The sequence below is a fragment of the Trachymyrmex septentrionalis genome, unplaced genomic scaffold, assembly GCF_001594115.1.
Source record: "Trachymyrmex septentrionalis isolate Tsep2-gDNA-1 unplaced genomic scaffold, Tsep1.0 scaffold107, whole genome shotgun sequence".
Classification (NCBI taxonomy): Eukaryota; Metazoa; Arthropoda; class Insecta; order Hymenoptera; family Formicidae; genus Trachymyrmex; species Trachymyrmex septentrionalis.
Window position 1 is genome coordinate 1,754,348 of NW_017304196.1, and position 10,153 is coordinate 1,764,500.

The following is a 10,153-nucleotide window of genomic DNA, read 5'->3' on the forward strand; positions in this document are numbered from 1 at the left end:
CTCTCTCTCTCTCTCCCTCTCTTGCGAGCTGCCTTCCGGCACGCTAGATTTCAATCTGCGAAAGGGGAACCGTCGATTGCAGCACGGAATTTGCAACATAGTTAAGATTTCATTATCTACCGGCAACCTGACTCTGCGGAAAAATTGTTCCCTTCTTGTCGCTCACAATGCAAAAGCCACGTTTTACGTGTGATAAATGTAACGAGTTTCAACTAGTTTTGAATGTAACGACCTCTTGCTTAGGAAACGAGGTTTTTTAATAAAATTAATCTTTTATATTTAACTCTTAATACACACAATTATTTTCCGATTCTTTGATACACACGATGGGTCGTCCGTGTCTGGGTTAATGTTCATCACTTCTACAAATATATACAAGAATTATTAAGTGATCTTTACATATACTTTAATATCTTTGGGAAATATATTTATAAAGTAGTAACCTCGTTAGCTTTCGTCACACGTTGTCTGGAATTTCTCACTCTGATCATTATTTTTTTCTTTTTTAAAGACCATACTTTTATTCTAGTGTGCTAAATTCGTAAAAAAAAAAAAAAGGAAAGAACGGAGGCCATTATTTAGCGAAATGCTCCTAATATTTCAAAGAAAAGAAATGCGAGGGACACGAAATGGCCCATCGTCTGTATTAAGGGATAAATACGGAAGATAGAAGATAGGAAAAGCGCTCGAAGGAATTTGAAAACCGAGCGAAGCGATTTTTGGGTAATGTATACAATTGTGAAAGATGTGTTCTCCCGAAAATGTGTTGCGGGTTGATTGAGGATCCGGTCCGAAATTCCGATCACGAAACGGTATAGCAATTTACGAGAGAGTGCCAACTAGACAGCTGTTGTATAATGTACGATATAATGCGGCGTATAGCTCTCCACAAGAATGATTCCAATACGAACGCAACTTGCCGCGCTGCTTGAATGAGGCTAACGCGAAACGTCTAAAGTACGAGGTGCTCTTAAACGGTCCGTGCAAAGAGAATATTTCTTAACGCGCGACAGACGCGTCGTCCACGATAAACCTCGTTAATTTTCTTCACACGTTGCATAGGATCTCTCACTACCGCGGTAATTTTTTCTAAAGATCATTTTCAAAGATTGCACTTTTATTCAAGCGCGCTGGAATTCGTTACAGTCAGCGAAGTTTTCCTCGATCCTGAATATTTTCTTAAGCAAACGAGACAGCGCGTTATACTTTGACTATGTACTTTATCAGAAAGATACATAATCGTACGCCCGCTATATCTCTACTTGGGTAACTGTCTTAGCAACATTTCGATTTTCTGAACGATCGATACGCGCCCGTATCTCATTACACCAAAACGTCTCTCTCGTGCGAGTATCTCTCGCGTGCGCCAAAGTACGTATATTACCTCTACAACGGCATAACCAGCATTGTCGGTGATAATGGACAACGATAAGGAGCGATACCGTTATTATTAATATGAGGATTATGCCTGTAAAGACGATATGGTACCGTTGAAACAAAGAGATATACATACAATATATAATACATGTTTATTTGCGTCGCAATAATTGCGTTATTACGGAAATGTCAACTGAGATTATAGGAGATTTGTTAATTAGTTTTGCGAATTAGTTCCCTCGTCACCTTCGTAGATACAAATATAGCGATGAAACATAGGCGAAATAAAATAGGCGCGTATAATTAGATGACATTTTTGAAACGGTCGCACCTTCTCGCAAACTTACATAAAGAAGCGTCCACGCTTTGAGGTAGCAAAGATCCCAAGTTACTTTTAATATGGTCTGGTATCTTGTAAATTAGTTTTGCGAAGAGAGCTTTTGCACATTAATGGAAGAATACGCGAGATAATCTTGTAAAATATAATCTTTCGTACGCGCTGTTATAAATTAGATGAAGGTATTATGGGGAACGTCTTAGTTAGGAGAAGAAACGACAGTGAGTTTCTTTTGCGAAGAATTGACGATCGAGTAAAAAAAGTGAGTGAAAGAGAGAGAGAGAGAGAGAGAGAGAGAGAGAGAGATTTTATGGATTATAACTTAAAATCTTCTCGATTGTTAATGAAAGCCGATGTTGCGCCAAATTATTGTTGAGGCGGACGATTATAAATTATCAGCAAAAATGTAAATATAATATTGACTGTCGGAAACTCCATGTCACGAGATATCATGCAAGTACACTACGTACGATCGAGAATCGGAAGAGGTGCTCGTACATTGGAAATGTGTACGAAAAACGCCATCGCGTTGACGGCTCGCGATGAGAATTGAGCGTATGATCACAATTTCGAGGCTCGGATTGGCGATATTTCATTACTAAAATATTAGCGTACTCCATTGCGCGCCAAACTTTTGATTAATCCGCACGTTCGAGTGGCAGAGGGAGTTGAAAATTAATATTAGATTCCGAACGACTTTCCCGGACGAGGCAGAACATCGCGAAATATGTTGCAAGTAACGTAATTATATCAAGTAAATGCGAGATATGTAATTAATACGAAAAAAAAAGAACGTTTTATCTTTATGCGAACTGTACGGAAGCACTACACGCGTTTTTCCCAGACCGCCTCGTTCATTCTTCCTTCGGTGAAGTACGAGAAAATTAAAAGTTGCTTTAAAGCGTCGCCTTTTACGTGCGATTCGTACCTTTGATTAATGAATCGCGCGGTTCCCTTTTGTCTTCGCGGTTTTCCTTTTTCGGAACATTACGCACAAATTGGTAGCTCATTATTAGCAACGACCAGCTATGCATCCCTGTAAAAGCCTCGGTCGGGCATATTTTATGCGCTAATAAATCTCAGATATACCCAGCGCTATTAAAACTTTCCACGGTAAAAACTAATAAATTTTTATCAAAGCTATGCCTGCATTTCGCGTAAAATTTGAGATTTTACCGTTGCCGTAATGCGATCGTCGTGCACATTAACAAAAATTCCAGACTATTACTACACTACCGATACAGAATGTCAGCTGGTACGGTATATTAATTGCTGAGCAGTTTGTGCAATTTTTCGTTATTCACTCTTGATGCGTTCGGTGTCGCGCAATATACAATAATATTTCACAATCATATCTGTCGGGGCCGACTGAAAATATTTCAGATCATATAGTAAATAATATCTCTGACTCCGCGAAGTTAATTGACGCGCGTAATTTTATTTCATTGAAAGACGTATTCGAAATCTTCTCTGTCTTTTTGTCTCGATCTTTTATCATGTCAATTTGTCAGAGGATGTGTTCTCGTGCGATCCCCATCCGTGAATACCAGCTCAGCAAATCAAGAGGATAATTCGGGTGGGACCTGTTCTCATGAAATTATTAATGGCAATAACAATCATCATGCCGTCATTATGCCGACGAATTAAACACCAGCGAGCATTACCGTTAATGTGCGTTTTACGGTGTCCGTATAGTTGGCTTGTATATAGAAATTTATCTGGAGGTACGGGAACATTATACTTTTAATATCTTTTTTAATATCCACGGTTGTGCCGTAACGCGCGGCACGCTTATTACGTTTTGACAAAGACCGCCCATCGTATCTCCTCAGATCCTAAAAGAAGGTCCCTATTTCGGTTTAATTACAATTATTTGATATCCTTTTTCTTGGATGAGAAAGAGGAAAATATCATAAGCAGGATTGACTTTACGTGATATCTCGCGTAATTCAATTGCCTTTTCTTTTCGCACGAGTGCAGCAGGCGAGCACTGCAATTCCTCTCTGTTTGATTAATACCAAGTTTCCAAGTCACGTGCTAAATTATAAAAGACTTGACGGGGATAAGATTAAATTTCGTTATTGCGCGAATACGCTCGCACCTCCCTCTGTTATACGCATTGGATCCAGAAATTTAAGGGGGGATTGGTAAGCGAAACTTTTTTTTTCTTTTTTTTCAAATTAAATATGAAGTATTCAATTATTATTTAAATTACTACATCGGAAAAATATTGTTTAAATGTACAATTCATGAAACGTTTTATTTTAAATTATTATTGTATTAGCACGAAAGAAGAATAATATAATGAAATCTGCGTTTTTTGTCTATCTAAGAGTTTTTAAATTAAAAAATGTTTGTAGAGTACTAAAATTGTGATTAAGTATTTCAGAAATATTAAGAATATATATATATAACATCTCGCTTAAACATTTTGAAAAAAGGGATGCTTAGCTCCCATGATCCCTCTCGTGGATCCACCATAGCTATCATATGGATGATAATGAGCAAATGTGCATTTTGACATGTAGATTGTAATGGTTGCGTAACCGTTATACGTAATGACAATTATGTTGTTACAACTGCGAGTAAATAGGGGCGTAAGTGGCAACACCGTCAACGCGCGTATATAACAATTCGTGTTGCACGAGCCCGACATCGCGGCTGCTTTTGCCCTCTCTCCCTTTTACTTCGTCGTTATTTTCTCGCTCGTTCATTGGAAACTATCCCCATATTTTTCGGATAGTTATCAGCGCGTTTGCTGAACTCCGAAATTAATTACGCGACTAATTCAATTACGCGCGGAGTTAAAAGCATCCTTTGTGAAAAAGTTATGAATTTATGGGAAGTATCCGGGACGACACGCTCCCGTTAGTTTGGATATCAAAATGTGCCGCGATCAGTGAATGAAGCAATAATTTTACTCTACCTTGTTTAAACTTGCACACAATAATAATATTAATTACAGTCGTCATGCGATATCTTCTCTCGGTTCAAAAACGGTAAAATTGACAAAGAGAAATTATTACGACTTGGAAAAAAAATTCATGTTATATCGAGAGAATATAATGTCTCGAATCGATCAAAAAAAATTTCCAGTGCCACGAATTACGAGTAATAGTTTTTACGTACGGAACTTTTGTAACGATTGCAACTTACAGGGGGGAAAAGAAATCATTTAAAACCGCGGCAAGCATTGCATTGTAAAACGCCGACCTATCGCAGCCGTTAGTATCGGATTAACAAGCGTTCGCACTGTTACGTCAGCAGAAGTGGACACCGCGACACTATGCTGGATGTTAATAGCAATGTAAATATCAGTGTATCCTATGCGACAACACGCACGCGGCCTACGAGAATATTGCGGCGCGATAATAAGGCTGACTTTGTTATGTAAATCTCTTATTGCCGCAGTTATGCTCCGGTTTTCATGCCCTTAATCGTCCTTCATGGACTTAATTCTGCGCGGCACTATTTGCCAATTGTATCACCGTGTTGTACAAAGTACCGCCGAATTCTCGGTCTTATTTTCATGATTATGTCTTAAACTTCGAATTAATATTTTCTTTTAATCGAACAATGTTAACAATTATCGAATTATATATATTATTATGTTTCTGCGATTATTGCTCACTCACTTGAAGATGATTTTTCTCAGCTTCGTTTGTATAGGAAAAGAACAGTTTTGATAAAATATCTAAAAATTTAGCTACGTACAGAATCTGAAAACAATTTTGTTGGATCATCAAAATAATTGGGTAGAACACTTACATATTGATGACGACGCTGTGAAAAGTTTCTACATAATTATGTTGATAGTTCAAACGAAATTATTTTCAAATTATTTTCAAACACATAGTTAAGTTTTTGAATACTTTAATAAAATCATTCTTTTTGTGTACAATTTGCAACTTTTTCACGCGTTTCATATGTTCTCACGAACGTAAATGTGCACGGCCGCACTGTTCTGCGTGGGCCATAGTAAAATAACAATCTCGACAAATTAGTAATTTAAATTGACGTAGTACAGAATAAATTACTGGCCCATCTAGGATATTCCTCTCAGCTCCTTTCAGAGAAAGGAGCGGAAGGTCCATCTATCCGGCATCCTGATGTGCGCATAAACCACCCCCCCCCCCGCCTGGACAATTTCAAGCTATTCCGCCGGGCTAATTTCGCAATTACAGCCGAGTTATTCGGCGTTATCGCGCCGTTTTCGTAAAGGCGTCATAGTTTGTTGTTTTTGAAATAATTCACGATTTTACAAATAATTCTTAACAATAACGAAATAATTTTCGTGCGCGAATATGAATGCGTCGACGTAAATTGAAGTTAAGTTTATAATATTATACATGAATGGAAAATGTAGAACAGAAACGGGTGATATTTCAGTCTTTGTATGCATTTCAATGGTTCCGATTTCTATTTTTAGTCATTGAAGTTTCTCCCTCGTTATTGCGTACCGAGATTTGTCGCTCGCAAAATTTACTAAAATCGCAGAACCATTAATCGACGTAGTAATGTCGACATTTATATTATCGCGTAAAAAGTGAAATTTCGAATCGGGCGACGTTGAATATTAAAATAAAGTGTCATGTATTTAAGCGGCGTAGTAATTAAACGTACACAATGTACCGTAACAAAATTTCCTTGCTGTTTTGTACACGGAATATTGCGAGCGGCGAAGTGACGAGTAAATTGTAGGACGCGCCATGCAAATGTAACACTGCCGATTCGAATACACGTCGCGCATCAAACGTATAGAAAAATTTTGACGCCTGTTACAAAATTATCCGAATGCATTGAATGACAATTAATACGGCAAAAATTCCAACGATTTTGCAACAACAAAAAAAAGGGGAAACATACGTAGTTACGGCAGTCGGTGCATTCATTATGTACATTTGATGTTTGCGTAATTGCCTTTGCTTTATTATTCCGTGGAGTATCGTATTTCAATTACTCCTGCTAACACGATTTTCAACAATCACTGCAGCTATTTCGTACACGAAATTTTCGCAGGGGTACTCCTACCTGCGTATCACTTCGCTGGATAACGAGTATCATTAATATTCATTTTGATGTTCTTTTGGCTGCTCTGTAACAATAAACGCGAAACATTATCCAGTTAGCTCGCGCGTGCAATCTTTTTGGAAATTGACGCAACAAGAGAAGGGAATTATAATAATGATAAACGACAAAAAGAATTCTTTTTTTTCGCGAAAAATTGCCAAATAAATCTTTCTTTTCTAGGTTTTTTTTTTTTTTTTGTTTTTTTTCCCAGACGGTAATTAGCGACGCACTGTTACCGTAACAGGTATTCCCTGAAGAAATTACGATTTTATTATTTAAAGTAGACGTTGCGGAGACTAGTGACTTTATGCATTTATGCTAAACGTTTACCGAGAGAGAATCGAGGAGGTAGAGATTTGTTCCTGCGCGAACAGCAAGAAACCCTTAATGCTGAAACTCACAAACAATTTTCGCGTTTGCCACGAAGAAGCGGCGGTGAATTTCGGAAGTTGGGTGTATGGGAATCCCAAGGCAGATCAATGTCGGATAAAAACAACGGATCACAGAATACGTGGCGAACTCGTGGGTTAGCGGAGAGCTCATAAATAAAAGATATTGCCAGCCAAGACAGAAAGAGAAGAGAGAGAGAGAGAGAGAGAGAGGGGGGGGGGAGTGGACAATTATTCTCGCATAGAACGACGTGCTTCTTGTGTCATCGAATACATTATACCCAGTGTGCATTACACGATGTACGTTTGCACTTTACGAGAGATTCCACTTAACCCAGGGCTGCGCAAGAGACTGTCTTTTTTTTCATTGTCAACAAAAACATGCCGCGCGAGTTGACTCGAGGAGGAGGCGATACTACCGAATGAGTGCATATTGCGCCAGGAATTATTCTATGCAAATCATATTATTCCCGCCTCACCGCATTACAACCGACTGTAATGTATTCCAGAGGGGGATTTATGCGGCTTTGCCGAATAATACCTGACTTAACACATTACTACGGGGAGTTGGGCGCGACAATAAGAGACTCAGCGAGAGGGATGAGCGCGCAATCAGTTGTTCTTAGTGTTCAAGCCATGCATGATCTGAAGCTCGCGGATGAGACGATACGATTATATTGTTACATCGGTAAAAAGCAATCGCACCGTAGGCGATAAATTCTGTAAGTCTTTATGAAGGAAAACAACACCTTGAATTATCGAAATAGATACATATCTGAAAATAATTGTGTTAAATCATCAAAGTAATTAAGAACGCTTAAACGTTGATAACAAATGAATGCTGTAAATGGTTTTGATATTCTAACAATCACAGTTTGAGCATTCTATATATAATATTATTTTGATGTGTCCAACAAAGTTATTTTTATATTTATAACTAGCTGAATTTTTGAATACTTCCGTACAGAATTATTAGTGCCATTTATGTTGAATGTATGTATCTCGAGTTCAACTTTATTTATTTCGATACATCGTAAAAAGAGGAAACTTCTGTATGGAAGAGTCGTATATAACAGAGTGATACAAAGGCAAATGTAAATTCATGGTAGATGACAGATGAAACTGCAATACGCGCTAACTAGATTAACCGGCTGACGTATAATCTTCTTTACAGCTCGAGGAGCTTAACGATCTGCTGTGTATTCGATAATGACGATACCGGTGCCATTAAAAGACGCTTGTCTGATGGCGATCGGCTTTCGGTTGGTTCGTGGATTTGCATAAAATGATTGGAAATCTCTCTGGGAGACGAGATAAAAAGAATGCTCGTTACTCAGTCAGCGACTTATCGTACACGATGTCAAATTTCTTCCGTCAGCCTAATGTACGGTCCTCGCCGCTGGCGGAAGGACGTCGCCGTTTCTAGAACAACGACCGGATGGGAATAAAAATTGGATGCAATCTCATTCTCTCTCTCTCTCTCTCTCTCTCTCTCTCTCTTCCTGCTCTCTCGTGTATCTGCGAAAACAGGTAATTACTCTAAGTTTATACTCAATTTCTCGCAAGTAAGAGCGACGCGAGATTACGTCCCAGGTTCGCGCTTCATGCGATATTGTAAACACGCTGATACTTCACCGAGAGTTAACGTCGCGGACACGTATTGCCGTACTGACAATAAATTACAACGTAGATTAGAATAGTTAATGCCAGCGCCATTCGAACGCGACGTTACCTAGTAAATCTTGCAATATCGTTGCACAACAGGACTAAATTTCGGGGAGAAAAGCATATCAGACGGAAAGCCGTGTCCAACGTTATTCATTAACAATATATCAAAATCAAAAACGGAGAAAGTACGGTCAACCCACGAAATGTCCTCGTGAGTGTAGAGAATATTTCACATCTGTCGAGAATAACACGTCTGTCACTTCGAAGTGCGAATGAGAGGATCTATATAATGAAAAAAATGTGAGATGTTTTTTCGCAAGAGCGATCCGCGAAACGGATGAAAAATTATACGTGTCCAAAGTGGGAGGCGTTTCCACCAACATAAGCTATTTTTCTCACTGCGTTTTTCTGTGTTCTACTGTTATCTCCGTTCCATCCCCTTTGTCACGGACACTCAGACGATGTAGCCATCCTCCATTTCTGAGTGGCATCTCCAAAGTTCCGGCGGGCGAGCCTGGATTTGAGCCCCGGACTGATGTTGACCGCGCGCGCAAAGTCTTAACCTGAGCCTGCCGAGACAGTCAATTATCGGCGGGTGCTGAAATCAGGGTAAATGCTGGCGGGTGCGAGAGGGATGAGAGAGAGTGGCGATGCCGTGATCTCGCGCGCGAAGGACGATGGATGCTTTCCTCGACGGTGGTGGCGGTTTACCAGTTGAAGGCGCCAGGACCAGGGCCGGAATTTTCGAACAAAAGAGCAGCGGTTCTGATTTAGTGGCGCGCATAATTTCGTCCTGGTCATAAATTAATATTTCCCAACTCGCTTTGTCCATTCGTCGACCTGCCTGCGGCCGCGAAAGAAAAGGATCTCGTTGATGAATGAAAATCCTTTTACATTCCTATATATATATTTTTTTAATATAAATTTGGATATATACATCACTCCTTTACTCGAAACTCGAAAGGTGACACAATTCAAAAACACGTAATTTTCAAATTATTACTATGAATTAGTTGAATAAGTATCGTCTTATCAATCATCGAAAGTGAAACCAACCTAACTTTATTAAAGATTTTTACATTATAAAAAATATTCGTAAAATGGTCACAATTTGAAAAGGATGGTTTTTAAGGATTCTGAAATAAAACATTTGATTATATCTTTTTAAATATATTCTTTTTACTGTGATATTATTTCATTAGTCAATAATTTTCTATCAAATTGAAAAATATATTTCTGCGAAACTTATTCTTACTAATTCTCTTGAGTTTTGTCATTTGAAGTAAGAAAGCAATATATATATATATATATA

General features: G+C 38.6%; 1 long non-coding RNA gene across 1 annotated transcript in view; it reads left to right on the top strand.

Annotated features, from left to right (window-relative positions):
• Positions 1 to 10,153, top strand: part of LOC108746135 — a 152,167-nt gene that overhangs the window by 56,828 nt on the left and 85,186 nt on the right. The window lies entirely within an intron of this gene.